This window comes from Myotis daubentonii, chromosome 9 (assembly GCF_963259705.1).
Source record: "Myotis daubentonii chromosome 9, mMyoDau2.1, whole genome shotgun sequence".
NCBI lineage: Eukaryota > Metazoa > Chordata > Mammalia > Chiroptera > Vespertilionidae > Myotis > Myotis daubentonii.
The window spans coordinates 54,813,490-54,828,389 of NC_081848.1; the positions used below are offsets into that span (position 1 = coordinate 54,813,490).

General features: G+C 42.4%; 1 protein-coding gene across 12 annotated transcripts in view; it reads right to left on the reverse strand.

Annotated features, from left to right (window-relative positions):
* The window catches only part of SOX6 (SRY-box transcription factor 6), a 550,404-nt gene extending 537,212 nt beyond the window's left edge, over positions 1–13,192 (reverse strand). For 4 of the 12 annotated variants that reach the window (XM_059709010.1, XM_059709006.1, XM_059709008.1 and 1 more), the window contains exon 1: positions 11,223–11,668. The gene's annotated coding sequence lies outside the window, so the exon portion shown is untranslated. Of the gene's footprint in view, positions 1–9,361; positions 11,145–11,222; positions 11,669–12,708 lie in introns of those variants that run through there. The other 8 variants (XM_059709015.1, XM_059709009.1, XM_059709017.1 and 5 more) reach the window with 3 other exon arrangements.
* Between the last annotated feature and the right edge of the window lie 1,708 nt (positions 13,193–14,900).

The window sequence follows — 14,900 nt, forward strand, 5'->3', positions numbered from 1 at the left end:
AAAACCTCAATATACAGGGTGGGGCAAAAGTAGGCTTACAGTTGTTCCTATGGAAAATAATACAGTAATTAATAAATTATAATATAGAATAAACTGTTTCATATATTTACAACTATAAACCTACTTTTTACCCCATCCTGCATTTATTTTCAATATGCACCTTTATAGTTGGAAAGGATTACAGCTAAGAAATTTTAAAATAGTCCAGTTTTCCTCTAGTGTATATTTGTATCTTCAGATTCAAGAGTAAAAAGTGTTCCTGAGACTCAGTTAACTAATATGCTATATTCCAAGTTAGTTAAACTTTGTTCAGTTGCTATACTATTTCAATTTTTATTTTATTTTCCTTGAGTTTTTGCTTCTTATTAAAGAGCTCAACTGAAATTTCTAAAGCAGTGGTTCTCAACCTTCTGGCCCTTTAAATACAGTTCCTCATGTTGTGACCCAACCATAAAATTATTTTCGTTGCTACTTCATAACTGTCATGTTGCTACTGTTATGAATTGTAATGTAAATATCTTGATATGCAGGATGGTCTTAGGCGACCCCTGTGAAAGGGTTGTTCGACCGCCAAAGGGGTCGCGACCCACAGGTTGAGAACAGCTGTTCTAAAGGAAAATATCCTTTAAAGCATCATAACTAATTTAATGTGGCTGAGGGATGTTTTTAAATTGTTTTGTAGAATGCTCATCTTTTTCTTCCCTCCTTTACTCAGCTCCACAGCCTTTCTTTTTAATGGAGAGATTTCGTGATATTTTTCACAGCATTATCAACACTGCGAGTCTCCCGCATCCACAACAGTGGTAAGGAAAGCAGTAGGTTAAGGCCATTGGAAACTAGGGCTAAAACTTCTCCAACCTATATCACCACCAAGCCCTTTTCAGAAAATGATTATGTCACAAAGTCATACACACTGCAAAACATACAAGGTGTGTTTAATTTGAAGAAACAAATTATTAAACACCAGAAAACTTCCAAACCAAAAATAGAAAAGAAGGCTTGTGGGCTCAGAGAAAAAGCATTTGAAAAGTTATTAGAAAACATGATATACCAGATTACAAAACTAAAAAGAAAGATTTAGCATCCCTATTCAAAAGTTAAAAAGGATAGAGAGAGGTTGTTGCTGCTACTGTTTCATTATCATATTATTATATAGTAATGTGTATTTCTTCCAAAAAACCTGAATTACTCTGAGGGTTAATTTATTTTCATGTTACCCCTCAATAAAAAAGAAGTTATGGGGTATGCCAACTTTACTGAAGGGAAAACTTAATTATAAATGTGAGGCACCTAAAGACTTGTAACAGATAAGGGAAACTCAGAAATAACACTCAGATCCTATGCTTGCCAATTCAAGGCGGGGGGCGGGGGGTGGGGGAAGAGTTCTTTACAGTGCAAGATATAAACTTTTATTAACTCATAGTCCTGCTCATCAGTTCATACATTAAGAAGCAACTTATTTTAATTATCATACTTGACATATTTGAAGGAAAGCAATAATTTGAAAAATTTTCCTGTACCTTAAAATGACTCACCATGTCCCTGACCACAAACCTAAGCTAAGAAAGAGAAGTGTTGAGCTGCTAACCTATAGCCACATCACTGTCATGATAGACATGGCCTTTTGGGAGTCACAAACACACAAATATGAGACATTTCCATGTCAGACCCACCAAATAGTCAATAATACTATAAAATGTTTCCCCCAAGTCCAATGCTTTTCAGGATGTTACCTCAAGCAACCTATTCCTAATGATCTTTTAAGTCATGGCTGAAAGGCAACCTCTTACTAGCTTTCCTTGACACAGGTACTTCTGCTTTTATACTTATCTCCATTATAGCAACCAGCTCACTGCATAGGATTACCCATATTCATACCTCCTCACTAGGACCACGTATTTTCACCTTGTGGTCAAGTGGTCCCCATCTTTTCACCACTAAGGATTGTTAACCTATATTTTGAAAGATTGTTGCCTATCAACTAGCCACACTTATTATGTAACAATTCAATATTTTTAAATTATCTATCACAGACATATATAACTGACATTTAACACTTCTGATTATAGCATGGTATTATTCATTTACATTGGTATATGGGAAACACAGCATTGGTTTGGCTCTGGAAATAAGTATGAAGATAAAATAAATGAGCACTGACATTATACAGAAGAGACTGGAAAAGGAGGGACCAAAAAAGCCAGCCCTAATTTATGACATACAAGCTTTGTTTGTAGTGAATAATATCCTGAAGCAAAACCCAAATGAAACATTTATTTATATCAAATAGGAAGTTAGACAGTATGACTGGTGAGGTTATCAATCCTGCATACCTTTTATTGAATGAGGCAATGAATATGAAAGGACTCTGAAAAGTGAGTTCTATAAAACTTAAGAGAATTAAGGGCCCTTTTTAAGCCAAGGGTCTACTACTGATCACATAACTGCTGTCAATTAATCCTAACACAACTGTCCAGAACTGTTATACACACTTCTTTTCTTTTTAAGATATTTTTATTTATTTCAGAAAGGAAGGGAGGGAGAGAGAGAGAGAAACATCAATGATGAGAATGAATCATTGTTTGACTGCCTCCTATACACCCCACTCTGGTGATCAAGCCTGCAATCTGTGCATGTGCCCTGACAGGAAATAGAACCATAACCTCCTGGTTCATAGGTCGACACTCAACCACTCAGCCACACTGGCTGGGCTGCACACTTCTATATATAGTACTATATTCAAGCTTAATCTACCCAATAACCCTACCTAATAAATTATATTACAATCCCTATTTTAAAAATTAGGAAATTGAGACTTAAAGAAATTACATAAATTTTTCAAGATCACAAAACTAATTTAGGAAATAAGACTTCCAAAGAAAGATTCAAGAAGTAAAAATTGAACATTTAATTTTGGTTTTCTCACATGTAGTTCTATCATTCAAATAAAGAATATATTTTTCTAGAAAACAGATTAAAATGCATATATTTGGCACAAAGAACTTCCTAATGCTAATCATTGAAACATATAACCAAGGAAGATTATAAAATCTCCTTCTTTGCAGGCTTTCAGAATAAAGAGAGCTTCTTAACTGACTAGAATGAAGGTAGAGTGATTAGTACATGCTTGGAGGATAGAGGATGACAGGTGAAATGATCTTTCAAATCTCTTCTAATTCTTTGAATTGGAATTTTCTCATATTTGAGAGCTGAATATCCAAACCCTACATTTAGTCACTACTCTATCCAAGTCTGCCAGACTACTAATGAATTCTCCTTTCTTGGAAAGAAAGGAAGGAACATGTATTGCTGTCTATATTTCATATAAGAAGAAAAGAAGCAGATTCTGTAATTTGCAAATATGTAGTGAAGCTAAAATGAAAATCCAGATCTTTCCACTTCAACTTTAATAGATAACATGTATTAAATATTTATTTTATGACAAGCCCTGAGCTCAGTGTTTTCCATTCATTTATTTCATTTGATCCTAATAACCCTCTTGTATAGATATTATTATAACTCCCATTTTAGAGATGAAGAAATGGATTACACCAAGGATATATTGGGGGGATGAATGGGGTGGCTAACTTCTACATAGAAGGTGCATTGCTCATGGAAATAGCTAGAGATTATTTATAAGAAAATAACAGCATTCCTGCGCTTTGATATTTTTCCCAAGAAAGAACAATGAACTATTCTCTCTTAGTAAGGAGCATTCTTCTCCATTTATACCAATGACCTGTTTGGTACAACTGGAAAAGAATGACAACTGTGCCTAAATTTCCCCACCTACCATATATTAAAAATCTTCAGTAGAAAATTATTTTTTTAACATTTTTTTATTGATTTTAGAGAGGAAGGGAGAGGGAGAGAGAGAGAGAAACATCAACAATGAGAGAGAATCATTGATTGGCTGCCTCCTGCACACCCCCTACTGGGGATGGAGTCTGCAACTGGGGCATGTGTCCTTGACCAAAATCCAACCCGGGACCCTTAAGCCCGCAGGCCCATACTCTATTCACTGAGCCAAACCGGCTAGGGCAAGAGAAAATTCTTAAAAAGTAAAGATTATGGCTTCAAAAATGCCCTTCAGGTTGCCTAGAACTTAGTAAGGCTCAATCACATTACCCAATGACCTGTTTGCAAAGTACAAAAGGAAATATTTGCAACCATGCTTCAGAATGAGTTCCATTTGAAACCTACGCTCATCATTTTTTAAATCTGTTGCATTTTCTTTTTTCACATACTGTAAAGCATCTTTATTTTTCTTTGTCTGAATTTAAAGAACTACTTTTCAAAGTAGCAAAGAGATTGTGCTCAGTAAAGTCAAAATCACAAATAGCACTAAAATCCCACTTTGCATTTGAATGGATATATTCAAAATAGACAATTTCAATTAGTCTCTTTAAGGTGACTAGAAACAACAATTTATTAAAGTAGCAGGGATAATAGATCACTTCAAAGGTTATCTTGTGAGATTTTCAGAGAAGAAAGAGATCAAGGAAGAAGTTGGAATCAGAGACTATAGAATGTTTGCATAGAAGCGTATCATATTTTGTACTTTGAATTTACCTTATATTTATTATGCATATGTCATCACTGAACAGCATCGAATCAATATACTTAAATAATTTTGGTCCAAAACAGTTTAAAAACACAAAAACTCTTAAAGAATTCCATTATATCATATTAGGCTTCTTCAATACATGGTGCTTCCATCCAGAGAAACCTTTTAAAAGCTTCATAGACCAGGAGAGCTTGGTAAATAAAATATACCAGTGAATTCCTTGCCACCAGACCAGAATGTTCACAGATAGAGCACAAATACAGAAATAGAAAATTACAGAGCAGCAAATTCAAAGTTAGTTACCAAAGATGCAAAATTTTCTAAAATATATACAACATGAACTGTCAATTATTAGATTTTATTTCACTATTCTATCTTAAATAACTACAGGTTAAGGTGCTAACCAGTTCTTTATAAGAAGAATCAAGCATCTCCCTATAAATGCAGAGATAACTCTTCAGAAAAAGATTTCTGTCATTTCAAATAATTGTTTTTCACTTGAAACAGAAAGAAAGAGAATGCCACTACACATTTTTTATGCAATTAAAAGATAAGGAAGAATATTTCAGAGTTCTTTAAGCGTTGTAAAAAGAAAATTTTTCCAATATTATGTACTGTACAAGTTAGTGAGGATGACTAAATATATTAGCATTATAAAGTAGAAATAACTGGGTGGTTGGTATTTTAAATGTAGTTTATTAGTTTATAATAGATTACAGCATCTACAATTAACCTCAGAAAATAATTCACATCTTTCCTAAAATTGAAAGTTTTTTTGAGTGAATAGTAAAATATGAGTGACATATAAGGGGTCTTAGAGGAGCAAGAAGAGAATCTGAATATAAACAAGCCATCATTCTGGTAAAAGGAAATACAAACAACTGGAATAAAAATAGTTGATGCACAAAAGCCATAATGAGGGGGTAGCTCAAAAAATAACTTCTACTTTGAATGGTTTGGATGAAATACAAATTATCCACAGAAAAGTGTGGACTGGCATAAATGTTTGTACAAAATTATAAGTGTATTTCAAGAAGTATGCAAGAGGCAACCGCTTGCATGATGCACAAGGTCCCGGCGATGCTCTGTTTAAGTGCTAGTGCACAGAGTCCAAGCCACTGCATTTTAATTACCATGCAGGCTCAGATATATTGCCTTTGATATGGAAATGTTCTTGTTCTCTCATCTTCACATATGGTCTCATGCACAGAAATCTTTATCTGATTCATAAAAAATAAACTAGAATCCAATCTCAACACCTGACCTCAGTGCTTAGAAGTTTTTTACTAAGCATGGTGTCACTATAAAAAGAATGGCTAATATTGGTGAAAAGTTGGATATTTTGAGCAATGATATGAAGGATTTGCAGTTAAGAATTGAATCGATACTGTTTCTCTGAGGTTTTAGGGTTTCATGTTCCCTTTTTGAGATTACCACAGATTTGAGGAAAAACAGGGCAGCATCCTTTATGTGGAGGTGAGAGAGTCCGCAGTTTTTTAAAGTATATACCCCCATCTTATAACCTCCACGCACATTCTTTAATTGATATTTTTATCCAAATTATAACAATGGGTATTTAAAACTTGAAAAGCTCTATCAAAAATCATACCACAAGTTTAAAACTATTTCCAGTTTAACTAAATGTCTAAACAAAGTAATTCACTGAAAAGCTTTTACCCTCTTCCACAGAACAAGGAAAATAAAAACACTTTTCCTATAAATGAATAATGAATATGTAATGAGAGAATGATGAAAGTTTCTGATATAATTCTTACCAAAACAATTAGTTTTCAAATCACAGTTGAAGAACCTCATGTGAAAACGATAAGCTATACATTTAAACTGTGCTTACATCTAATAAAATTGCTTTTCATAGCCTATAGTGGTATGGCAGCTTTTTTTTTTTTACTTGAGTATGTTGAGAGTCAGAGTATAATCAGCAGAAAATGTGGAGTTAGAATAAAGACAAAATGTTCAATGCATTATTTTCCTTGTTAGGAAAAAAAATAATAGGGGAGAGCCATATTTCTTAAACAAGAAGCAATCCAAATGCAAAAATAGTCTATTTCCTCCTCTAAAAAGCAAAGAATATGTGTTCATATTTTAGCAAGTTTCTATAATAAAATCTGTTCTCATTAAATCTTATATACCTACATAACTTGATAATTCTGAAATAACCTAGATTAGTTTTTTAAAAACCAGTAATATGACCCATCTAACCTCATGACAGCAGATAATACGTCCCATCTGCAAATCATCTTGCTGTATGTTATCTGTGTTTTATCATTTCTAGTACCTGTCTGTGCCTGATATGGTACTCTCAGACACATTAGCTTGATGGAATGTTTCACTTGACTTCAAAAACATCAATTGATATATATGCACCCCTAAACTATATTTAAACAAACAGCTCTTATATCAACCAAAATTTCAGTTGTACTATACTATACTTTTAGAGAATGCTGTTTGTAAATATTTAAAAAGTATATATGAATTCTTTGACTAATAAGAGAATTCTTTCAAACTTAGAGATAAATAATGTAACAAAACTGAAAAGTATAGAAAATATTAAAAGTAAGGCTTAATGCCAATGTATATTAAAACCTTATTAAAAGAAAATTCATTTTTTCCAGTACCTATTGTGCTAATTGAAAAAGAATTATTTAAAACATCACTAATTTCTTCAATAGAAGATGGATATGTGTAGCAATTTTATCGGTGACCAATAATTCAATAATTCCTTTTTTAAAAGTCAAATAGAAACAGATATAATGCCACCAAAATTGATCATTTATGTTTTGAAAGTAGTATTTTAAAGCTTTAAAAGAAGAACTTGCCAGATATGGTCATATTTTAAACATATGCTTTTCCCTTACTAAGAAAAATATCTGTCGCTTTCTGCTACTAATGAAAAAACATCCAACAGACAATATGATATTCCTACTGAATGCCATTTCTTCCAGTTATTATTACTGAATCCAGTATAGAATCAGCTTAAGGTATAGAGATAGTGTCTTATTAATTAATATTTACATTTATTTTTCTTTATAGTATAATGTTTCGAGTGTTATAGTTACATATTATACTATTATAGGAATTTGTGTCATGCTCCATAATAACAAACTCATAAATTTTGCATTTAAAAAACATATACACCAAGACAAAGTTCCTTCTGATTACTTCCAAAAACAACCCACTAAGAATAGCATTAAATAGGACAAACAATAAAAAATTTAAAAAACTATCTATTTTGCTACTATATGTGAAGGGATATGGTGGGAGAGCAAAGGAGAAAGGGGGTGTTGATAGTACCTGAGAAAAGCAGCAGAGGATGTCAGTTGTGCCTAGGGAATTAATGACCTAGCAATAGCTAGGTCCCGGCTACTCACTGCCTTTGGTAATGAACAAGATCTAATAAGTGTGGTGCACACTTGCTTGCTTTCAGAGTCTGAAGGATTTTTTGTTGTTGTTGTTGTTGGTTGTTGTTGTTCTTGTTGTTTTAGGATAAGGACAATCTGTCTTGAGTTATGAGGTTTTCAAAAGTGTAGGAGAAAAAAACCTACATGCCATTAGGCCTACTGCTCATGTGCTCACATATGTGTATTCGGAAAGATGCTCTCAAAAGTATATAGATCATACATTCATGGTCTGATAGAGTATTAAAAAATCAGTCATAACTTTTCCCCTACTATAAAAAATGAAATATTACATTGGTTCAATAAAAATCAAATGCAACTAAGGAAAACCATGTCCCCACTTCCCACCTGAAAGGTTACACTCTTGCAGCCATAGCAACACTAACCCTATCCCACTAAACTTATGGGTGGATTTAGGATGTTTGCTTGTTTGTTTTAAAAAAAGAGAGCCTTCTAGTAGATATCAGGGGAGGAGGGAGCCTGATGAAAGTACCCAATGCTGAGTGTTGGATTCCACCATGACTGCACAGATAGAGGGAAAGTCGTGTTCATGGCTGCAGAAATCTGGCTTCCACCAGAGAACATGCAAAAGCTGACCTGCGGATGGGGCTGAGAAGCCAGGTAGGACTCTCAAGCACCAATCTGGGTACAAACAGGGAGAACAAGGCACTGTTGCTAAGAAGCCCAGGCTGAACAAGAGTGAGACAAGGAGAGGCAGCAGATCTTTCCAGGCTCCCCCACCGTGAACACGAGCAGCCCCAGGCGGCTAGGCCCTGAGGGGAGGGGGGGACAGTAGCTGCAATCAGGGCACAGATACAAATTTGCTGAGTGACCTCTGGGGCGGGGTGGGAGGGAGCACAGAGACAGGTGAGCAATCCAAACGAGAAGCCTGAAGCCCCTACTCAAGCCAGGATACAATGCCAAGCCTGGACTAGTCCTGGTGGATTAGAGCATAGAGGGACACCAACAGCCCCCCTCCATGGGCGGGGTGTGCAGGGTCGGTATACTGCCAGATTCACACAACCCAATCACGCTGCACCCCCTTTCCTCTTCAGTCTGCACCCTGCCGCCAGTTTACCCCTCTAACCAGCAGTTCTCCCTCAACCGAAAAATAAAGAGAGCTGAGGAACTGGAAAGTCAAGAGAGAGCAATCAAAGCCAGGGCTACGCTGTCAGTCTCCCGGGGTGCAGGGGCCTCCCAGGGCTGTCCTGGCTGGTTTCACCCTTCTTCGGAAATCCTGCAGCCCAGGACTGAGCTGAGTAGGCCAGGTCGGCCAAGCCCGTGCCTGCGGGCCTGGGGCCTCAGGGACGAGGTGCTGAGTGCGCAAGCTAATTATACATGTGGCATTTGGGCAGCCGACTGTCCAGTGACACCTTACCTTATGAGGAAACGTCAACCCAAGCAACTGTTCAAAACAAAATGCCATCGCGGGATCAGCTTCGCCGGCTCTCAGCCGTCTCGGGATTGCTTTTCCCACAGCCTCTCACACTTAGCGAAAGAATGTGGCCTGAGGAGGCCAGCCATGGGGGGGAGGGCCCGCCAGGGTTGTGGGGGACAGGCGGGGAGGTCCTTGCCAGGTGTCCGTCCCGTCCCCCCTCGCCATGGACCAGCTCGCGGACCCAACCACTTGACCTTTTTATTCACCAAACCCTCCTCCTAGAAATAGACTGGGCGGGGCTGCGTCTGTTCTCCTCGGGACCCGGGACCTGGGCATGTGACTATAAAGGGCAGGAGAGAGGAGCCCCTGCGGAGGCGGGGGAGAAGGGGCACTCGCGCATCCCGACTCCACTGGGTTGTTGCCTGGGCCGCCCAGCCGGGGAGAAGGGCGGGCCACCAGAGTGCGCGCCGGGGTCAAGCGCCCCGGACCGGACAGGGACGTCATCCTAGTGCCCCACTGACAGTGCAGCCGGAGGGAGGCCCAGAGCCCAGCCCCGTTTGCCGTAGCGACGGCTTCGGGCCGTCTCCAGACCGAAACTTCAAGCACGGCCCCCAGAGGAGGTCACACGCACAGACGCGGCCGGGGACAACCCATCTCGCTCACAGCGCAGCCCAGCCAGCAGAGTCGTAGGCTCATTTTTAGTCCCCAAGTAGGGGCAGCATGCAATATCTGACAATCCATACAAATAAATGTTTTCAAACTTGGTCAGCCTAAGAGAACTTAAATAAAACTCAAAACACGCCGGCAACAACCACCTTTTATCTGCTCGGAACACACCAATTCTCTCTTTTTTATCTTAAAGCTCCTCGGAGCGCCGGGGAAACAGTCCAGGAAAGGGAGCTAATCTGCCCTCCGCAGCTGCAGGCGCTCCTCCTGGCGCCCGAGCACAACCCCAGCAGATTCTGCACAAGCCCCTTCCTTTCTCCGGCCGGCCCTTTACGGGAGAAAGAAGAAAGCGGCTCCCCCGAGAGCAGCCGGGCTAGGGCCGGTGGCAGCACCGCCCCGGGCCTGGGCCGAGCCCCGGAGTGGCAGGTCTCGGTGGGTCTGCAGAGCTTGCAGCGGCCGGCGGGCCCGGGCAGGGCGCCGAGAAGGGCGAAGGGCGCCGGCCGGGCTCAGGGACGCGGAGTGGGAGAGCACCGCACGGAGAAGTGCCGGCTACTGCGTGCGGGGGGCCCCGGGATTCCCAGGCCGAGCCCGCGCCCCGCAGGGCTGGGCAGCCGCTAACCCACGCCCCCGCCGGGCCCCGCACCTCTGCCCCAGGCTCGCAGGCAAAGAGGACCACAGATTAGCACTTGGGTTTCGGATTGTCTTGGAATTCGGTTTGTTTATTCCAAAGAGATCATAAAAAGTCATGTCCAAAATTAAGCGTAGGGGAGAGGAAGCGAGAGAGCAGAGGGAACTGGAGGAAACGCGCGCGGGGTCCCGGGAAAGTTGCGGCGGAGCAGCGGTGGGGTGAGTGTGGAAGGAGGAAGGAAGCGCATGGGTTTTCTAGCGACCCGGGTTTTCTTTCTGAACTCCTCCCGGGAAACTTCACCCCGGAGGAGAGCGCCACGGAGATCCTCGACTCTCGCCCGCCCTCCACCAGCGTCAAACCCACAAATAGCCCAAGTTTCCAAACCAAAATGGGGGTGGGGTGGGGGTAGCGTTAAGAAGCCCAGAAACCGAGTGGGTCCTCCCCACCTCCCGCACCCCAGCCTGGCTAACACTGAAGCGCTCCGGAAAACGGCGGCATCGCAGTCAGTCACACGGCGAACCAACCCAACACTTTTCAAGAAAACAAAATATTCGCTGGGAAACTTACTTTGCATTTAGTCTCTATTCTTTGGGGGGATGCGGTTTAGGTCGGCTCGTAAGGAAAGCTCGTTTTGTCCAGGTTGGATATTGTCTACTTATGGATCAGCCCTTGGGTGAAGGTTTATTTTAATTTATGGCTTATGCATTCTTTTAAGGTCGATTTACATGACCTCCGGCTACAACTAAGACAGCCGAGGAGGGCACTCCAGTCGTCAGTCGGCCAAACCCACAATTAAATCAGCCCTCCCCCTAGTCTTGGTGTGACTGGGACTCTCCCGGGGTAGGCTGGTTGCCTGCTTTCCTCTTTTTTCTCTCTCTCCTTTCTTCACTTGTCTTTTTCCCTCTTTCTCTGTGTCTTTCCTTTTTTTAATATCACGGAATAAGATGTGATATCAATTTTAAAGTTTTGGTATAACTTTCTCTAAACCCAAGCCTGCAGCGATAACGAGATACGGCGCTCACAAAGCCCTCGGGATGCTGCCCTCTTGTGGGAACAAAAGGCATTACCATCCAGCGGTCCCATCTGAACCCTCACAGAGCACACGCACAGAAGCTGAGAGAGAGAGAGAGAGAGAGAGAGAGAGAGAGAGAGAGAGAGAGAGAGAGAGAGAGAGAGAACGAACTACACACGCAGGCACAAGCTTCTTACATCACACACTTGCGCAAACTTCAATGAGATACCTACCTCAAACTTCATGGAGACTTAAAAATTCATTCTCTAAGCCACCTGACTTCTTTTTCATGTCATTCCCAGTTATATAGGTTAGAATATCTACACGGGGAAGTGGAGGAGAAGGAGTAAGGTGGGCCGAGAGGGCGGACAGATTTCCGGACGAATACTTAGGATGGCGATAACAGCTTTCTGTTGTCAAAGGTTGCGCTGTCTCTCTCCCCTGCTCTCTTTGCCTTAGTGTCCTACGCACAGTTCTCTACAGCTACAACATGTGTTTTCTCGGAGTGGATTTTGGGGCTTGGGGGGGCGGCAAGAAAACCAGAAACCCGCCACGCAGATCTGTCACCGCCTCCGGAACAAGGCACAGCTCTCCCAGAGGGGGATGCATCCTGGGGATCCGCGTGTCCGCCGGCGAGCGGCAGGCGCTCGGGCCCCTTTCTCAACTCTACTCCCCCTCTGCGTCGGCCCCGCTGAGCGCCCTCCTCCCGCTCCTCCCCGCCCCCCTCCCCACCCCAGCCTGGCTCGGAAACCCGCCGGGGCTGGGCGGCCGCGACTCCCGGCCACCCGCTCCCTCGCAGGACTCCGCGCGCTCCGCTCTAGTCCCTCCGCCTGTCCGACCCTAGCCCCTAAGTCCCAGCTTAGGAAAACTAGCCCGGGAGCTGCCTGGAAGGGCGAGGGCGGAAGGCGCGGGGGACGGCGGCCCGGCCCGGGGTTCCTGCCCCTGCCCCCTCCGGTCCCCAACAGGTAGCTCACAAACGGGCCGCGCGCGCTCTCGCTCTCCCTCCCTCGCTCTCTCGATCGCTCGCTCCGTCCCGGTTACCTGGGCGGGCTCCAGGATGGTGCCGCACGGGAGGGCTCCTTGTGCGCTGCGCCTCGAGAGTAAATGGCATTAAAGAAAAAGGGAAAGATACAAATAAAAAAAATTTCTTAAGGAAGGGGAGTCGATGCGAGGTCAATTAGCACAACCCCGAAAGCAAGGGAGCGGAGCCCCTCCACCCCCCGCGACGCCGAGGCCGGCGCAGCCCGTTAACTCTAGTCTGCGGGGGTGTCCCGCCTGGGGCGGGGGAGCGCTGACCCGCAGAAGTTTGCCGCTGGGGTGCCGGGAGGTGAGCGCAGAGCGGGTAGACTAGGGATTTCCCCCTTGAAACAAGTGAAGGCGATGGTTAGTGCTGTCAATCTTGGCAATCAGTGTGAGCGGCCATGTCGTAAGTATTCAAAGCATTTCCCGTCGTGCAACATCAGAAAGTGAGTGGCCAGGGCATTGATCTGAGCGAGGGAGAGGAGGCAGGGCTCCCCTCCCAGACAACACAGGCAAGATGAGACAAGAGGCGAGGGAGGCAGCGAGCCAGGCAGGGAAGCTGGGAGGGAGGGGGGAGGACGGGGGAAGAAGAAGGAGGGGAAGGCGGGAGGCAGAGGCAAGAGAGCAGAAGAAAGGGCAGAGATCGGCGTGAGCGGAGGTTGGAACTGTAGAAAGCGCCCGGGAAGAGAGACTGAAGCGACTTACTAGAAGGGAATTGGAGGGGGATAAAGCAGAGGGAGAGCTTGGGTCAGAGCGGAATGGTGACAAGTATAAGGTGCGAGAGGGGCTGAGGAGTAAAGGGCCCGAGGAGCGCTATTAGGACAGGAGCTGCTGGGAGGAGGAGTCAAGAGGAAGGCAAACTGAAGTGGGGGAAAGGTAGACAACTGGGGAGAAGGAAAGGACAAACTGGGAAAAAGAGAAGGTAAAGTGGGAGGGGGAAACGTAGGGGTGGTAGTTTGTGCTTTGAAAAAGTTATGTGACAGAGGAGGGATGGACTGAAGGTTAAGAAGTACTGAGATACAGAACTGGACCACAGAAGTGAGTCATGAGAGATACAGAGAAAGGGGAAGGACGGGGGCTGAAGCAGACCAGAAGAAGGAAAGAAGGATGAATATTAGATGAATAATAAGGATGAAGGAAAATGAAAAATGAAGTGGTAGAAAGAGTAAAGAAAGAGGTGCAGGAGGCATAGATAATGAAAACACACCAGTTAGTAGGATCTCAGTAAATGGGAGAAGAGAAATGTATGTTAAAAGATGCAGAAGGGGAAACTGAAAAGGAAAAAAAGAAAAAGCAACTGATATAGGGGATTCTTAGCTTATGTAGCTGGCAGTGTTTTGGAGGCCATGTGGATTATGGAATTTATGAATGAAAATTATTATAAATACCAAGATGTACGAACTACCAAAGAAAAATGATTATACCTTTACAACAACAAACAAACAGTTCCACATGAATTATATGGATAAGTTTGTGTTATGTGGACTTGAGTGTGTGATATATGTGTACTATCTCAAACTCTGTATAGGAATATATTTGGAGAAACAATTTCAAGAGGGGTGGCTTAGAAGTTATACAAGATGAAAAGAATTTCAGTTACCTAGGACAGCATGTAAAACTCCAAAGTCAGATGTAGAAAATTACGTAAATAAGACTCCCAAAAATAAATTAGTGAAAGATTCCTTTGATGCATGTGTAGGATAGATAAAAGATTTGAAGGGTATAGAATGGCCTAAAGAAAAGCAAAGACCTGGAACTTTATCTCAGTGCAAAAAAAGCTGGGGGACTTAGAAGTGAGAAAACGATCATACGTTAAGGTAGAAGAGATACAGAGTATAAGAGACATGAGAAAACCAGCTTTGACAATAAGAGACACAGAGATAACTATAGGCAGTGTGTACGAGGGGAGGTTGACCTGCCTTAACCCAGGCTCAGAGAAAAAGACTAGATTTGAGAAACTGACGTCAGTGGAGACTCAAAAGTACATCAAGATTAAAAACTGGGAGAGAGGTTCTGACATACCAGCATAACCTGGAGAGGTATGTGGAAGGAGAGGCCCTTACTCTGTAGAAACTGATATGAAATGGCCACTTTGCGATACTTCATAAACAGACATGAAAGAAGATATGAACCAAGAGAGAGGGGTCAGAAATTTTGACGAGAAAATCCAGAATATTCATGGCAATCTAAAGTTGCCATTTGGGGGAAGACCT